General features: G+C 38.2%; 1 protein-coding gene across 14 annotated transcripts in view; it reads left to right on the forward strand.

Moving 5' to 3' along the window:
* The window catches only part of FHIT (fragile histidine triad diadenosine triphosphatase), a 1,487,995-nt gene that overhangs the window by 20,124 nt on the left and 1,450,831 nt on the right, over positions 1-17,040 (forward strand). For 12 of the 14 annotated variants that reach the window (XM_017954322.3, XM_021933552.2, XM_021933553.2 and 9 more), the window contains exon 2: positions 16,311-16,359. The gene's annotated coding sequence lies outside the window, so the exon portion shown is untranslated. Of the gene's footprint in view, positions 1-4,837; positions 4,957-9,997; positions 10,429-16,310; positions 16,360-17,040 lie in introns of those variants that run through there. The other 2 variants (XM_021933567.2, XM_021933573.2) reach the window with 2 other exon arrangements.

Genomic DNA, 17,040 nt, shown 5'->3' on the forward strand with positions numbered 1-17,040 from the left:
TAGAAGGAAGGCTAGTGGATGTTTATTCCAGCCTCCTGAACAATATAAACATCCCTTCTCCAGTATTTCTGGAAAACGATGTATCTGGTCTCTACTTACGTATATTTAACAGTAGAGAGATCCCTACTGCATAAATTAGCTGTCATTACACCTGTTGATATATTGTTCTAAGGTCTACACATGCTTCCCAGTAAATCTGAATCCATTAATAGTGACAGTATTATGTACTGAAAACTTACTTTGTTCCAGGCCCTGTGCTGCACACTTGACATACCTCCTTAATCTCTGACCTGTGAGATGAGTATTTCTATTGCCTCCAGTTTCCTAATGAGGGCCTGGTTCTCAGAGGGCTAGAGTTATTAGCACTGGGTAACACAGCTAGTAAGGTACTACAGCTAGCTAAGTAATTGGGAGTTATATTAGTTTCCTAGAGCTACTGTAACCAATTGCTACAAATTTGGTGGCTTAAAACAACAGAAATTTATTTCCTCACAGTGCTGGAGTACAGAAGTCCAAAATCAAGGTGTTGGCAGGGCCATACTCCCTCAACAGGCTCTAGGGGAGAATCCTTCCTTGCCTCTTCCAGCTTCTGGTGGCCCCAAGCATTCTTGGCTTGCAGCCACATAACTGTTTGCTTCATTTGGCCTTCTCTTCGGTATCTTCTTCTCTCCTGTCTGTCTCCATCTGCCTTTCTTTTGTAAGGACACTGATCATTATATTTAGAGCTCACCCAGACAATCCAGTATGATCTTATCTCAAGATTTTTAATTACATTTGCAAAGACTTTTTTTTTTTTTTTTTTTCCTAATAAAGTAATACTTGCAGGCTCCAGGGATTTGATGCAGACATATTGGAGGGTTGGGGAGTGGCATTCAACCCAGTACAGGTTTTTACACTAGTGCTCTGATTCCAGAATCTGTGCTCTGCTGTACTATACAATATCTTGTGAAGTGACACAGAGAAAATCCATTTTCTCTTCCGCATGATAAGAAAAGACTGGCTTTCTTGCTCAGTGCTGTATCTCCTTTGCCTTGCATGATACATTGTGTAGAGGAAGTGCTCAGTAAAACAGAATGGCTTTATTGATGAGTGAGGCATCGAATATATGAAGGTAGTTTTGCTGTCTCCCATTACTTTTCTCCAGGCTGAATATCCCCGGGTTGCTTATGTGAAGTTCAGAACCTCTCACCATTCTAGTTGCCCTCTTGCAGGTATTTTCCAATTTGGCCAATATTCCTCCCAAAATATGCCTTTCAGGTTGAACTCTAGATAAGACCTAAGTAACAGATGTAGGGGAAGCAAAATTTCACCTTTACCTTCTTAGGGTTTTTGGCTGGGCTTAAAAATTAAATTGATATAAGGCAGATTAATAGGAGAAAAGCATACAAATTTATTTAATATAAGTTTTTTTGTGACATGGGAGCCCTCATAAGGAAATGAAGACCCAAAGATGAAGTTAGAATTGAACACTTTTATATGGAATTGGATAAACGGTAGTAACCTGTGAAGATGTGACAAGGCAAAGGGGCTTGGGCCAGGATATTTAACTGGGTGGAGAAGTTATGAGGAAAATAAGAGCTAGTTTAATAATGTTTGTTTGTACAGAATTCTCTTGGTCTCAGTGTTCCACCCTTGATGATAAGAATGTTACTTTCCTTCTGGTGTAAGAAGAATATTTTCCATAGAGGGATTTTAGCTCTTGCTTTTATGAAGAAAAAGAAGAGGGTCAGAATTCCCTTCTTGCACCTACTGGTTTTTTTTTTTTTTTAATTATTTTTTATAAGTGCCTTTAGCTTAAAAATAATTCTTATGCCAATGTGGTATATTTTGGGTTGGCATGTTCTGCCACCTTTCACACAGTAGAATGTTAATTCTTGTGGTTTGTACACTATATTGCTTTAAAGTAGTTGTAGATTGTGTTTACTTTAGAGCAGCTGCTAAAGTCATTGCTAGTGATTAATAACTAAAGACATTTTTTAAAAACCTCTCCCCGTATTAGTAGCCCTACTCAGTCACTGAGTTTTTAGGCCAAATTCAACCCTCAGTTTTGCTAGTACAATTTTTATTGATTTTGGATTCTGGGAATGGATTTTGAGTTTGGAAAGAAAATAATCCAAACATCACACTGAGGGGTTTAGTAGAAAGGGCAAACATACTCATGAATATATCCGGTTTTTCCTCTCCATTCCAATTTGTTGATCCCATGGAAAAAAGTTCTATGCTGTAAGAGAGATGAATAATGATCCAAGAACAATTTTCTGCAAGAACAAATCAGAATTTTCATGACCAAATATTAGAGAAAAAGAAGCTCTTCTTTATTTCCACCCATTGTGGCATGTAGTTGGCACAGTCTTTTGTTTTTTTATAAATCACATTTACCAACTGCTTATATTAATTTTCATGTACTTATACCCTGAACAAATTTATGCTTTTGGTATTGTATGTGCTGCAAGTTTCACTGCTGTCAAAACATATTTTTAAAAATAACCCATGGGTTTTAACCAGTATAGTCAAGATAAATTAGATTTTTTAAAGTAAAATCTACCTTAATATTTAGATCAGCAAGAAAATGTGATTATGATTAACTTTTGCCCTTATGTGGCAAGATAGGACAGAGGTATACTAATGCTTAAAAAAGTTTTTTAAAGTTAATTTTCTAAACTAGGGATTGAAATAAGGAAAAGGTAATAACTCCCAATGGTGGACTCGATGGCGTCGTTTACTCCATTATACTTTCTACTGAGTCCTGAGGCCTTTGCCTTAATGGTTTCTTTGAAAGGAAACATTTTCAGAAGAAAAGTCCTCCGCTTGTCACTCTTCTCTCTCACCTCTTATCTGGCTGCTCTAATACTTCTGACCTTAACTTAAATGTCTTTTCCTCAGAGAAACCTTTACTGACCTGAAAGACTTGGTTAGTTCTTATATTGTAAGCTCTCTTAGTACCTTCTACTTTTTTTTTTTTTCAGGCTTCATTATATTAATCTCAATTGGTTGTTAATATTTGTCCTTTATCCTAGACTGTATACTCTAAGAGGGCAAGGGCTGTGTCTGTTTTCAGCATTCTACTTGTTTTCAGCATTCTACCCATTTCAGTGTCTGGCTCATACCACATGCTTACTAAACATTTCTTGACTAATTGGCTGGAGGATGAAAAAAGTCATGTAAGGGTATATGGGAACAGCAATTTTAACAATTATTTGCTTTTGCATTTGTGTATGTATGGACATTAAACTAATAGTGGTGAACTTTTTTCTCTTCTTTTCTCTTTCCTTTTCTCTCTCTCACTGTCTGTGTTTTGAGTACCACTGCATCAGATTACTGAAGTAGAAAGAATGGTTGACATTCTGTTTTAAAGTGACCATGTATTTGACCCACTTCTTCTCGAGTAATGTCATCACGATTTTATCTCATTGCTGTGGGTTCTCGGAGGCTGACAGGCGGAACAAGTTGCTTCAGCACACAGTCCTCATCTGTCATACAGAACAGCTTGCAGATTCTTATTATGTGAATGAAATATGGAGAGAGGGATATTTTTCTTCCTGGGCTATCAGGGTAATTGAAAGTAACCATATCAGGGCATGAAGGGGAAATGCAGGAAAATAGACTGCCTTTGTGAAGGGCAACTCATCTGCTCTCAGAACTGCAGGTGTGTAGCCTCATCTCCAAATGCAAAGGCCTGGGAAGTGTTTCCCGTTATCATAAGTCCTGAGATTTGACTAGCACCTTCTTTCAATAAGGAAAATGCCTTGCTTCACATTACCTCCCCTCAGCGCCTGATGAGATGCCACGACTGTTGTCTTTGGAGGTATCTTCCATGGGACTAGGGGCACAGGGCTTTTTGTGTTCTTTAGACAGGGAAGAAAACTGTTTTAGTATTCCAGATCAATAAACTGTAGTAGAAAATTGGAAATGTGCTATGAAAAATCATTAAGCAGAGAAATTCTACTGTTCCTGAGTTTTGGATCAGAAGAAATAAATAACACTTGACTGCTCTTATAGTTAATATTTTACAAGCTTGGCCCTAGTGAAATAGAATATCAGATACTACTGTATCAATGACACTTTACCTTAAATGATTTGGTCCTGTAGATAGAAATTGTATTTATAGAATTGTTTTAGTTAACAGGAAGCTTTTTACTTAACACTGGTTAAAAGTACTAACATGGTGATGGAAAACAAGCTACAACTCAGCAGTCATTCAAGTCATGACTTTGTTATATTTTGAGATAGCTTTAAAATCACTTAGTCCAGTAAAACTCTAAAGTACTCTAACTGCCACGTTGCTTTATCTAATTTATGAAACAGAGGCAAAGGAATCAACAATAACCTCCATTTACCATTATTAGATTGGCTATTACTGAAACCGCAGAAAGTATATAACGCTTTACTTTGTGTTCACTTGAATTTGGTTATTAAGCTTTGATGGAACTTTCATTTAACCAAATGCCTTTGTTTACAACAATAAGCATGTTAAGTCTATTGTGTTCTGAATTTGGTATGACCGTTTTAGAACATGCCTCCTGTAAAGGCATGTTAAAGTTACAGATTCTATTCATTTGTGTTCTGTCAAACATTTTCAATTTAATCCAGTTAGGGTCTCATTTTTCTTCCCAAGTTTCAAAAAGATATATATGTTTTTCTGTTTGAGGCCCCTACTTTTTCAAGAATATAACCAGGCATTAACAAACATGAAACTACTCATAGCAACTACATAAAAATTGATTTTTCAAAATTGAATAAGCATCTGGTGGTCTGAAAATGTTTTATACCTGATATTTAAAAGATATTTTGACTATTGCCAGAAGGAATCAATTCCTTCATGCTGTTTCCCTTGCAGATGCTGTCATATGCCACAGTGTTGTGTAGAGCGCAGGCTCTGGAGGAAGGGCAGACTTGGATTTGCACTTCAACTCTGCCGCTTACGTGCCTGTGACCTTGACTTTACCTCTTAAGGAGGTCAGTGAACTGTAACTGCCCTTTCCTCAGTGTGTAACAGAGTTCATAATAGTACTTATAGTGTTATATAAGAGATTTGTCTAAATACCTCAAACATGTGACTATTATTATAATTAATGTGTGTGCGTATATATGTGTGTGTGTGTGTCCATCCACACTGTATATATATGTACATGCTGCCGATTTGAGTGACACCTTATTGATTCTAAATTAGGTTACACTGGCGGAAATGCTGTCATCCTTTCAGTGCTTAATGTTCTGGTATCGTGGCCATATCTAAAAGTAACATGGGCTGGATGCAGTGGCTCATGCCTGTAATCCCAGCACTATGGGAGGCCGAGGTGGGCGGATCAGCTGAGGTCAGGAGTACAAGACCAGCCTGGCCAACATGGTAAAAGCTGGTCTCTATTAAAAATACAAAAATTAGCCGGATGTGGTGTCGTGTGCCCGTAGTCCCAGCTACTCGGGAGGCTGAGGCAGGAGAATCGCTTGAACCCGGGAGGCAGAATGAGCCGAGATCATGTCATTGCATTCCAGCCTGGGCAACAAGAACGAGACTCCATGTCAATAAAATAAAATAAAATAAAATAAAATAAAATAAAATAAAATAGTAACATGAAGCATGATTACCATTTGAGCCACAGCTTGAAGACAAATTACCATGTAGGTAGTCATTTCAGTTGCTGAGATTGGAACCCATGAACCAAATCCCTACTCCAAAGAAGTATTACTTTTAAAGTGGAATTTTATTTCAGTTCTTTTGGATTGACATAAAAGCTAGAATAAGGAATGTTGTAAATATGTGAACTAGAAATATACAGCTCTTAGGGATCCCAGCTACAGTATATTGTTTTTCACTGACCTTATTTATTTCCCAGATCTATTAAGCTTCTATCTGCCTTGCTCTCTTTGCATTTTTCATCTTCATCTCTGTCCTTTACAGCCACGTTTTTGGGGTAGTAGAGATGGGCTTGGGTAAATACACACTGTTTCAGCCAGTGTCCTTTGGACCACTAACCCATAGAGGAGCAATAGGAAGTTGGGCTGGGAGATCTGCTCTCTGACATTGGTTTCCAGCAAATTTATATGGTTCTTAAGGAGGGTAGAATTTTTCCCTTCATCTGTATCATATTCTGTTGGCTTGAATAATGAGTCACAGAAGAATGAAACTTCTTTAGCTGTGAAAGTTTCAGCAAGAATAAATGTTAGACCCATCGTGTTAGTATAATGCAAAATAAGATAGCATTTAAAGACAGTCTCTGATTCAGCATCACATTGACAATGCCCCTCACTTGAGTCAGGGATTGGGGACTTACTGAGATACACCATCTGGCAAAATGTGGAAGGCCAGTTTTGTGCCAACTGAAAAAGCTGCATCAGTTCCAACTCTTGTGTACTTTGCACATTATTGGATGCCTTGCAAAAACGTTTATCACTTTTTAATTAGGAAGGGCTAAGGGACTTCAGTACCCCAAAGAAAATGTCAGCAACCCAAAGATAGAAAAATTATCCAGTGGATTATAAGGGGCAGTAAGTATTTAACTTTGAGCTTGCAAATGAAATGAGGACAGTTTCATACTAGGATCTGTGTTGGGCGACATGAGGGTGGTATGTATTTGGTCTGTCTGGGTAGAACTGGGGATCTGGTCTTTCTGTTATTCTGACAGTTTCTCAGATTGTTTCTTCTGGAGCATGGTCAGTCCTTGAAAACACATGCCAAAAGATCAACTGTGTTCTGCTTCTTGGCCTATCATGTAAACTGTGGTCTGTCATGTTCATTAAAATGAAAATTTGTCGAATGGAATTTGCCCGACTGGCAGAATAGTTTAAATGTCAGATGTTGTTAGGCCTGGATATAAATATTATGTTTCTATTGTTAATTAATTGCAGCGCCTCAGTACCAGTGATCCAAAATCCAATTTAGTCTGCAATAGGCCTGTGGATAAGGGCCAGAGATAATGAATGCAGAAGGAAAAAATGTATTCAGAATTTTCATTGTATCTGTCAATGTCCTCCTAGAAAAATAGCAAATTTTGGTATGTCACTGTAGTTCAAGAGGTGTAAAACAGGACAGAATTAAGACCCATTGTCTTTTGAAACCTCTCAAATATTACTTACTATCAAATCTATTCCACTACTAGCCCTAAGTCTGTCCGAGCATCAAAATTCGTGACAGATGCTGCCCTGTTCCCTTGCCTTGATTCCCCGCATTGTTTCCACCCTTGAGTCTGTTGTTATGTTCACAGCTCATTTCGGAGTTGCTGGACTGAGGTATCTAGTCCTGTAATCCTCTTCATTTTTCTTTGCAGTATTCATTTCCCTCTCCTTGTCTTGCCATCAACCCTTCCTTTCTTTTTCTTTTCGTCCTTTGTTTTGGTCCCCAGGCTCAGCAGCCTGTCTATCAAGTCTGCCACTGTTTGTTAAGATCATTTGGCATCCAAATTGAGCTGGTGGCTGAATATCACTCAGAATAATGCTGCTAGAACTGTCTGCATTAGTAAAGGGAGCAGAAATCTTGCCGCTGGTGCCCAGACCTCCGAGCTCACTGTTGTTGCAAAGCCATGAGCCAGCAGGCATTTGTGACCGCTGTTCTCAACCAATATTTTGTTGAATACTTGCTGTGAGCATGGCACCTTACCTGGCCACCTCCCTGGTGGTAGGTGTGCCAGGCACAGGAAGACTAATTAAGACTTTGGAAGGCAGGACTATTGTGTTCCAGTGGTCAGGGACCCTCATTTAATTCCTGGCATCCTGGTCCATGCCAACCTCGTTCTGCCCCTGCGATTATGCCAGCCGAGAAGCAGGAAAGGGAAGATGAACTTTGGTCTGCTCTGAGTTTCCCTGTCCGCAGTGTCTGTCAGATTAAAAATGAGAGGGAAGGAGGCCAGAGAGTCTTCCAGATGGAGAGTTCAGAGGAGGGCACAACCAGACTCCCTCTCCGCAGTGATGTTGCCGGGCCATCCGAGCACTGGGCCAGGAGCCAGGAGCAGAGGCTGCTGCCTGACCCTGCAGTGGAGTGGGAGCCTGGCAGAACAGTCACCCTTGGCTCAGGGCAGGAGCAGATTCAAATCAGGTGCACACAGGCCACGTGGTGGAGGTGGAGCATTTACCCCCAGGGCTGGGTCAGTCTGGTTGGATGTTGGACCCCACTCTTCTAAAGGGTGCTTTCCCCAAGTCATACGTGAGTAGAGTTGGCAACTGCAGAAACCAAATGGGGAGTTGGTATTCTCCAGCCTCTCTGTTTTCTTCCTTTAGAATGAGGCAGGCTTGCAGGAAAGGTGACCTTAGTTAGGCTGGAGGCAGCAATAACAGTGGTGGCCCTGCATCCTTGGACTGACTCGCGTGTTCCAGTCAGCAGGGGTTTGGTGAGGTACTGACAGTCACTCTTCATGCCTCTTGGTAGCACAGCTGGTTTCAGCATTCATTGAAAAGTATACAGTGTAGATGCTCCAGGAACAGTTTTGCTTAAATGAGAATGATTTTTTAAGTCAAAGGCTGTCTGAGGTCTGTGTAACAATGGAAAGGTAATGAATGAAGTTAAACACTGAGTATCTGTTTTTGCTTTCCTTATAAAAGGATTGTTTTAATATCACATCTGCAAAACCTCAGGTTCTCCCCAAGATGAACCTCTTTTTCTCAAATTCAGGCTATTAGAGTTTGGGGGAGGACCTGTGCTATTAGGAACAGAGCTATTTGACTTAAAATGTCATCCCATTCTGAGAAAACATACTGGGGCCATGTTAGGGCATCCCTGTGCAAATGCCACATTGTCAGAATGTCTCCCGCTGGGATTAGACTAGCCATGGCACCTTCCAGTCCTGGCTAGGGGTGGTACAATTCACTGCTTCCCCATTGCCTGGGCACTAACCCATCCAGGGTCGTGCTCCCTGAGATTTCATGGAATTTGATTTGTCTGTGACTCTATGAATTTTCAGATGCTAATTATTGGCTGATTGGTATTCTGCTCCTCAGATGTCACCTAATGATTTTCCAGAGCTTCTGCTACTTGGTAAATTTATTTTTCTGATGCATGGCAAATATGACAGCATTGAATAGATGTGGCAAGGGCATGTCGTATTGTGTGTATGTGTCTCAGGCCATAAAAGGGTAGGCTTCAGTAGAGAGATAACTTATTGTTTTGTGAAAACATGGAGTATAAATTAAGAGAATGAGTGAAAACCAAGAACAAAACTCAAAACTAACCTTTGCTTAAGAATTTGCAATCAATTTCCATTTGTAGTAATAATGAAAACTTATAATACTCCTTTAGTAAAGAAATTTTATTAAGTATATGTGCCAGACAGTGTTCTAGAAGATGTAGATTTAATATAGGACAAGACAGATGTGGTCCGTGTTATTGCTGAACTTATGGTCAAATAGAAAGACTTTCACATACATTTTGACAATATTGATCAGCTTTCCAGGTAAATAACAAAAGTAAGAATTATTCTGGTCACCTCCCTGGACTCTAAATGTATCTGAGTTTCAGAAATTCTGAAAATATTCTATAATAAATGCATACATAAACATTGAAATAAAACTTCTAGGAATATATCTGAGAAGTGTTAGGTTTTTGGGGCCTTTGCTGCTATGTGGAGGGTTTAAATTATTATGCAGATTCTCAAATAATTCCATGTGTTTAAAATATTAATTTATCATTAGGTGGTTTAACAGGGCTGTGTTTTCCAACTGCCTGGTTTTCACCGATATGCAGGAAAGGTTTTAGAAAGGGGTTTGAGAATCTTCTCTTAGTTGAAAATTGGCTATCATTTGAAAGAATGCTGCAATAATTTGTCTGCAGTAACAGCTCACTGAACGTAGCATAAAAATGAAAACGAGGGCTGAATTTATTCAGTGTCTTCATTCTTGTACCTGAATGCACAGACTCTTTCCTAGGTGTGTAAATAATTGTTAAAGACTTAAAGGTCAATAACCAATTCCTTAACATGGCAGTTAAGTCAGGTGAGGGCTGCAGAATGCAACAATAGAGGCAAATCCCTCAGTTCCAGGCAGTGTTGCCTTAAGAGTGGTGCAGTTGGATGGTACCCAGAGAAAGGTTTCTATTGGGATAAGATGAATCACCAGAGAAAGGTTTCTACTGGGATAAGATGAATCACCATCAAAGCAGGTTTCTATATTTGGGAAAGATATTTGTTTAAATTCAGACCTATTTTTAAGGGAGCTGGGGTTTGGATCATGGATTGAGAGGGTTGGGGTTTATAAAGATTTTCTGGAGGGCTATCCTCTGAAAAACCAGCAAGATAAATCAGTGTGTTATTGGCCTGTACTACTCTACTTCCATGTTTATTTATTTTAGGAGAACTGAAGCCCAAACCTATTTGGATTCATTTAAATTTAATTTATGTCTTGCAGGAGGTCAAATGAAGGATACAGAGATTGTCTTCTCTAGAACAAAATATGGACAAATTAAGCATGAGGAAAGTGGGAAGTGGTATAACATTGTAACTGTAGGTGAAAATGTTTTCATGGTCTGTAGTTTAGATCCTTGGATTTTTAGGTCAAGGAAAACATGGGAAAGAGAGGGCTAATTTGAGTGGCTATTCCTGACTATTGTCTAGAGATCTATACTCTGGAACAAGAACTTTTGGGTTCTGACTTGCTCCCATTTTGGATAGCTAGGACACACACACACACACATACACACACACACATTTTTAGATTTACACAAAGATATACACAAAGACAACAGAATCTGCTTGCATTAGTTTATTCAACAAGTACGGTTGTGTGCCACATAATGACATTTCAGTCAATGATGGACTGCATATAGGACCATGGTTCCATAATATTGTATTTACCGTAACTTTTCTATGTTTAGATGTTTAGATAAACAAATACTTACCATTGTGTTACAATTACTTACAGCATTTAGGACAGTAACATGCTTTACAGGTCTGTAACCTAGGAACAATAGGCTATACCATATAGGATAAGTGTATAGTGGGCTATACTTTCTAGGTTTGTGTAAGTACATGCAGTGATGTTTGTGCAATGACAAAATCACCTATGGGTGCATTTCTCAGAATATACTCCCATTACTAAGGGACTCATGACTGTTTATTGAATGACTGTTGGGTGCCGGGATAGAATCTGGGGCTTTCAATGTGTGAGTAAGGTGGGGTTGGTTTGAACAATAAAGGCCATACATTTTAGAGAGCTTAGATTCTAATTAGGGTGAGAAAACATAAACACACGAGAAAGTAGTACATTAAGACAATAGCATGGATTCCTATCATAAGACACTATATGATTATGGTGAGACCAAAGGCCTGTTTAAAACCAGTCCTACCACCTGTCCCCTTCAACCTTCTCAGGAACCTTCAGCACTGGTTACGCTTTCTCTTCTACACTCACTCTGCATCTTAAATAGATCTTCTCCATTATCTTGATACATACTCAGCTTTTTTTCTGTTTAAAAACTATACAAACAAACCCTCTTCCAGCGCTTTGTCCTTTAGTTGCCACTCTTTCCTCCCCAATCGCAGCCAGTCTTATCTAGGATTGTCTTTACTCATTGTCTTTGTTTAATGACTTCTACTTCTGTCTTAACCAACTCCAAACTGAATTCTGCCTCCATCAGTCCACAAAACAGTTCCTACTGAGTTCCTCATGACCTTCATATTGGGCTTTTTTTAGGATTTATATCACTTGACCTTTCTCTGAATCTTGAGGATTTTGTTTTACTTCTCTGGCAACTGTTCTGTCTCTTATGTAGGATTCATCCTCCTCAACACAACTGTTAGATGTAGAACTTGCTCACGGATCAGTCCTAGGGCCTTTTGTCTTTCTGCTTATACTGACTCCCTGGACAGTTGCATCCATATTCACTGCAGTTGCTTCCTACTTACAGATAACTGACCACTCTCAGGCCTCCCCTCTTAGCTACAGACTCATCTACCCAACTGCTTACCTGGATATTTTCCTTTAGATGTCTCCAAGGCACTTCAAATTCAATGTATCCACAACCAAACTAGTGATCTCTTTTGACTCCAGATGTGGACCTTCATCCAGTGGGATTTAGTTAAGGTCCTCGTCTAATCTCAATTCACAAAGGGAAACTGTCATAAAATTATAATTTTCGAACACATTTTAAAAATCCTATTTAATAATTGTTTTCCAACTTTAATGCATTATGGTAAGAAACCTTTACTATCTGTTGTTTGATATTCATTGAGACTAGTTTCAGGCCTACTATATGTTTAATTTCTGCTTATGTTTCATATGTACTTGTAAAGAATATTGTGGCAGATTGCATTTTCCAAAGGTGGTCACATCAGCACATGTATCCAATCCTGTGCTTTTCTTACAGTGTAACAGACACTCCGTCTTTGAGGGGGGCAAGGCTGTTGTTCTCTTTCTTTTAGTCTGGGTGGGGGTTTGTGACTGCCCTGACTAGTGGAGTGCAGTGTAAATGGTGTTATGTGATTTCTGAGCCTAGGTCATAAAAAATACAGCTTCTGTTTGTCTCTCTCTCAGAACTCGTCTTTGGAACTCAGCCACCATGTTGTGAGGAGACTCAAGCCACATGGAGAGGCCACATGGACGTATTCCACCTGCTAGCCCTAGTTGTGGTCTCAGCTTACTCTGAGCACCAACTGGCAGATATGTGAGGGCATGAGTCTTCAGATGATCCCAGCTCCTAACTTAGATATTTGAGGGCATGAGACTTCACATGATTCCCGCCCCTAACTTTCTAGTCTGCTAGCTAAAGCCTCAGGCTTTATGTAGCATACAGAAAAGCCATCCTGCTGAACCCTGACAGAATTCTTGATCCATAGAAACCGTGAGAGATAATAAATTCTTACTTTTATTTTTAAATATCTAATTTTTGGATAATTTGTTATATGTTGATAAAAAATGAATATAAATACTTTCTCTTCTATTATTGCTAACTTCAATCATGCCTAACAATAACTTATTTCCATCAGCTTTTTTTTGGTCCCTATTTCCTTGGTGTGTACTTATCCACACTTTTCTTTTCAAAACTTATGTTTAAATTTGTTTCTTATAAACAACATATAGCAAGATTGTAAAACATTTGTTTTGATAAAATTTTAACAGATGTACTTACCCTGATTCCTGACACAGTTGGACTGTGTTAAAATATTTTCTTTTGTATTTTCTATTCAGCGTGTTTTCCTTTGCTTCTTTCTCCTTTCCGTTTCAATGTTGTATGGAGAATCGATTGTGTTTTCATTACTCTGTGTTGTTTCCTCTATTGATTTGGAAATTTCTATTCTTTTGGTTATTACTCTTATATGTTTTAAAATTCAGAAATAGAGCATATATGCAAAATAACTTGTGCAAGTGCACATATACAGTTTAAAGAAAATAATAAACTGATTGTCTAGATACCTCTTTCTAGGCCAAGAAACAGAGCATTACCATATTCTAGAATCCCCCTTATCCCTTTCACATATTCCATCTCCTCTCCCGCTCTCAAGATAAAGATAGCCTGAATTCTGTGTAAATTTCTTCCCTTTCTTTATTTTGTTTTGTACCACTTACAGTTTATATTCAAAAACAACACAGTATTTATTTTTGTCTTTTTGAATGTTATACAAATAGAATAATATGCATAGCTTTCTGTGACTCACTTGTTTTGTTTTACATCACATTTTGAGAGGTAGCTATGTTGGTGTGGGTAACTGTTTCATTGATTTTTCAAAGTTATATAATATTGCATTCTAAGAATACGTAAAAAAATGTGTTTATCATATTGCTGATAGATGTTTGGGTTGTTTTCTGTATTTTTTGCCATCCTGGCAATACTGCTGTAAACACAAGTCTCTGTGAGTACAAGTCTCTGTGAGTACGTGTGCAAGGGCCTCTTTGGTTATATAGACAGATAAAAAAATGCTGGTTATCCTTAACAAGTTAATCAGTAGTTTTAATGCATATCTTTAATGCCTTAAGTAGTATTTCAGTCCTTCTTCTAAACAATTTATTACCCCCTTCTTTATTCCATATGATTGTGATAAACCACTCAGTTTCACTTTATTGGCAAATCCTAAAAATTGTTTTGTTTTTTTACAACTAGGGCTTAATAATTATTAATCAATACCCATTACTTATTGTTAAAGTTACTAGATTTACCATCATGCTTACTAATTTCTCTGTTCACTGTTGCTTCTTGTTTCTCACTCCTTCCTTCTGGGATAAATTCCCGCTTATTCAAGCATATCTTATTTTAGTATTTCTTTTGGCAAAAGTAAACTATTGTGAGCACTGAACAATCTTTTTTTTTTTTTTTTTTTTTGAAAAGTGTTCCTATTTATCTGTTGTTCTCTGTTATTCTTGAATGATGGGTTTAGTATGGGCATATAATTTTTTCTTTTTTTTTTTTTTTGAGGAAAAGTTTCTCTCTTGTTGCCCAGGCTGGAGTGCAGTGGTGCAATTTCAGCTCACTGCAACCTCTGCCTCCTGGGTTCAAGCAATTCTCCTGCCTCAACCTCCTGAGCAGCTGGGATTACAGGCACCCACCACCAAGTCCAGATAATTTTTGTAGTTTTAGTAGAGACAAGGTTTCACCACATTGGCCACGCTGGTCTCAAACTCCTGACTTCAGGTAATCCGCCCGCCTTGGCCTCCCAAAGTGCTGGGATTACAGGCGTGAGCCACAGTGCCCAGCCTGTTGCTTTACTTTTATTTTTGCTGATGACATGTTCTTTTGCCAGAAGTATCTTTTTTTTTCCCCTCTCTGGTTGACTTTATTTTTATCTCTGGTGTTCTGTGGTTTCATCCTGATGTATCAAAGTATGCATTTGCTTTTATTTATCTTTTTGAGATATTGGTATACTTTTTCAAGAGAACTCATGTCTTTCATTCTAGAAACTCTACATCCATTATATTTTTATATTGGCTTTTTCTCTTTCTTTTGAACTTGGCTATATATGTGTGTGTGTGTGTATGTATGTATGTGTATATATATGTATGTGTATATACACACACATGTATATATGTACACGTGTATGTATGTACACGTGTATGTATGTACACGTGTGTGTATATAGGCACATATGTATATACATATATGCACATATGTATACATACACACATATGTATTTTAAATCATCATTGTATTTGTTTAGCATTTCTGTGTTTGGAGTGGAAAGGGATTCAGCTCAATCTCCATGTTATCAGATCATTAATCTCTTAGATTTCACAAATGCAATATTATACTATTTTATCAAGTATTCTCCAAACTATGTTTCTTCTAAACTCATTTGTAATCCGTGTAACTCAGGGGGAAGGAGAAATTTCTGATGCTGTCCCATAGAAGGGACTTATCTCCTGCATTAATAGTCTAAGATTTACATCTTAGCCCATAAGTCTGACCTGTTCTTTGGTGGTCATGCATCAGTGGTAATGCATTCTTTGGTGGAATAGAGGGATGTGGAGGGAAACAGTCCAGTAAGAGCTAAAACAATCCCATAAGATATCGAAGGAAAAAAAAAGAACCATGGAAAAACTATGGTGTAGTTTTCTATCCCCAACTACTGTACCTTTCAGAGATGTTAGGACCTAGCCAAAAATGAGAGAAAGAGACATATTCCCATTACTAGTGACTACAGAGGCACCTTATGAGTAAGGTTGGATGATTAAAGAACCAGCTTCATGAAACCATAAGTTATTGCTGTTGTTTTGCAGATCTTTTGTCACATTGACTTGCGTGTGGTCAGTGCATAGTATTTATGTTTTGATCACAGAAAGCTGAAGTTAACAAGATTTGATTCGAAATGTCAAGTTGTGGCTTCCTTTGTTTTGTGAGTTTCTTCTGAGAGAAGGCTGCAGTCTATATACAGAAAGGATGATTGTCCCTGTAAGCATGCACACATATACTTATGGAACAAGTGGTGAGGTCTATATTAGAAGGACCATGCACCTCATATAAATGGAATGAGTATCACTAAGTGAAACTTTTTCAGAGAAATGGAAATAGAGCATGCAAGAAAGATGACAAAAAGAAATAAGAAAATAAAATGCTTAGTCAGATTGAGTATGTCACTCTCGTGTTTAATTTGATTTTCATCTCTTTACTTTATAAGCTGTTCCCATTCTGTTGAGGAGTTCACACTCCAAAAGATTTGACTGTAGATTTGGCCAAGGTTTGTGTGCTTCAGTTCTGGGTAGATGTGTGCACCATTTTCAGTTTCTGACTGTCTTTTTTTGGCCTCTTGTGCGGGAGGTATGAGGCACAAGTTTTATCAATGGTTTATTTGGCTAGCACCATATACCATGGCATATGGAAATTCTATTTAGAGACATGGGGAGAAAACGTTTGTTGTTTTACTCACAGACAACTCTGTCTTTCATTTTTTATCTCTTTGTAGCTTTGAAGTTCAGCAAAGAAGAGAAATCCATTGAGAACGGTCTGTAAAGGTAAGTGTATTTATTACATGGCCTTGACAAACATTGCCTTTACAACATTGATTTTTCTTTTATTCAGAGATTTAAACACTTGGACTAAAGATATAACTGACAGGACAACTTCCTTAACCACCTGCTTGTCCTCCCTCTTAGGCAAAAGTGCTGAGCAGTAGTTAGCAGAGAGCAGGAGGAAATAAAATGATGTGTTGAGAGTAGACAAATGCGATTGTATGCTTGCTGACTTTTGCTTTCTTCTCAGCAGTTAAGACATTCCAATGGAGCTAAGTTTACTATGATTAATGCTAGATGGAAAAAGAATGCACTTGTACTACTTCTGGCCAATAGTTAAATAAAACTAGCTGGCCAAATAAAGCATTTAAAATAAAATGCAGAGTGGCATTTCAATTGGGTTGGATGAAATTTATTGCGAAAGTCAGTTGTGCAGTTGCATGGAAGATCTAGTTTTGTAGAAAGAAAAGAGCCACTGAATTTGGTGTATCTAATTTCATTCCACCCAGTCACTCTGAGCCCTAAATGAATTACAGGAAATGAACTTCCAAGCTTGAAGCAATGGGAAAAGTACCTACTCGGCCTCTTGTGAAACATTACAATCAAGTTGATTTTCACATGGAAAAATGTAATTGTTTCCTCTTTGCTAGGTATATTTATAAGCATACCTCTGTACAGCATTGT

Source organism: Papio anubis, chromosome 2, assembly GCF_008728515.1.
Source record: "Papio anubis isolate 15944 chromosome 2, Panubis1.0, whole genome shotgun sequence".
NCBI classification, from domain to species: domain Eukaryota; kingdom Metazoa; phylum Chordata; class Mammalia; order Primates; family Cercopithecidae; genus Papio; species Papio anubis.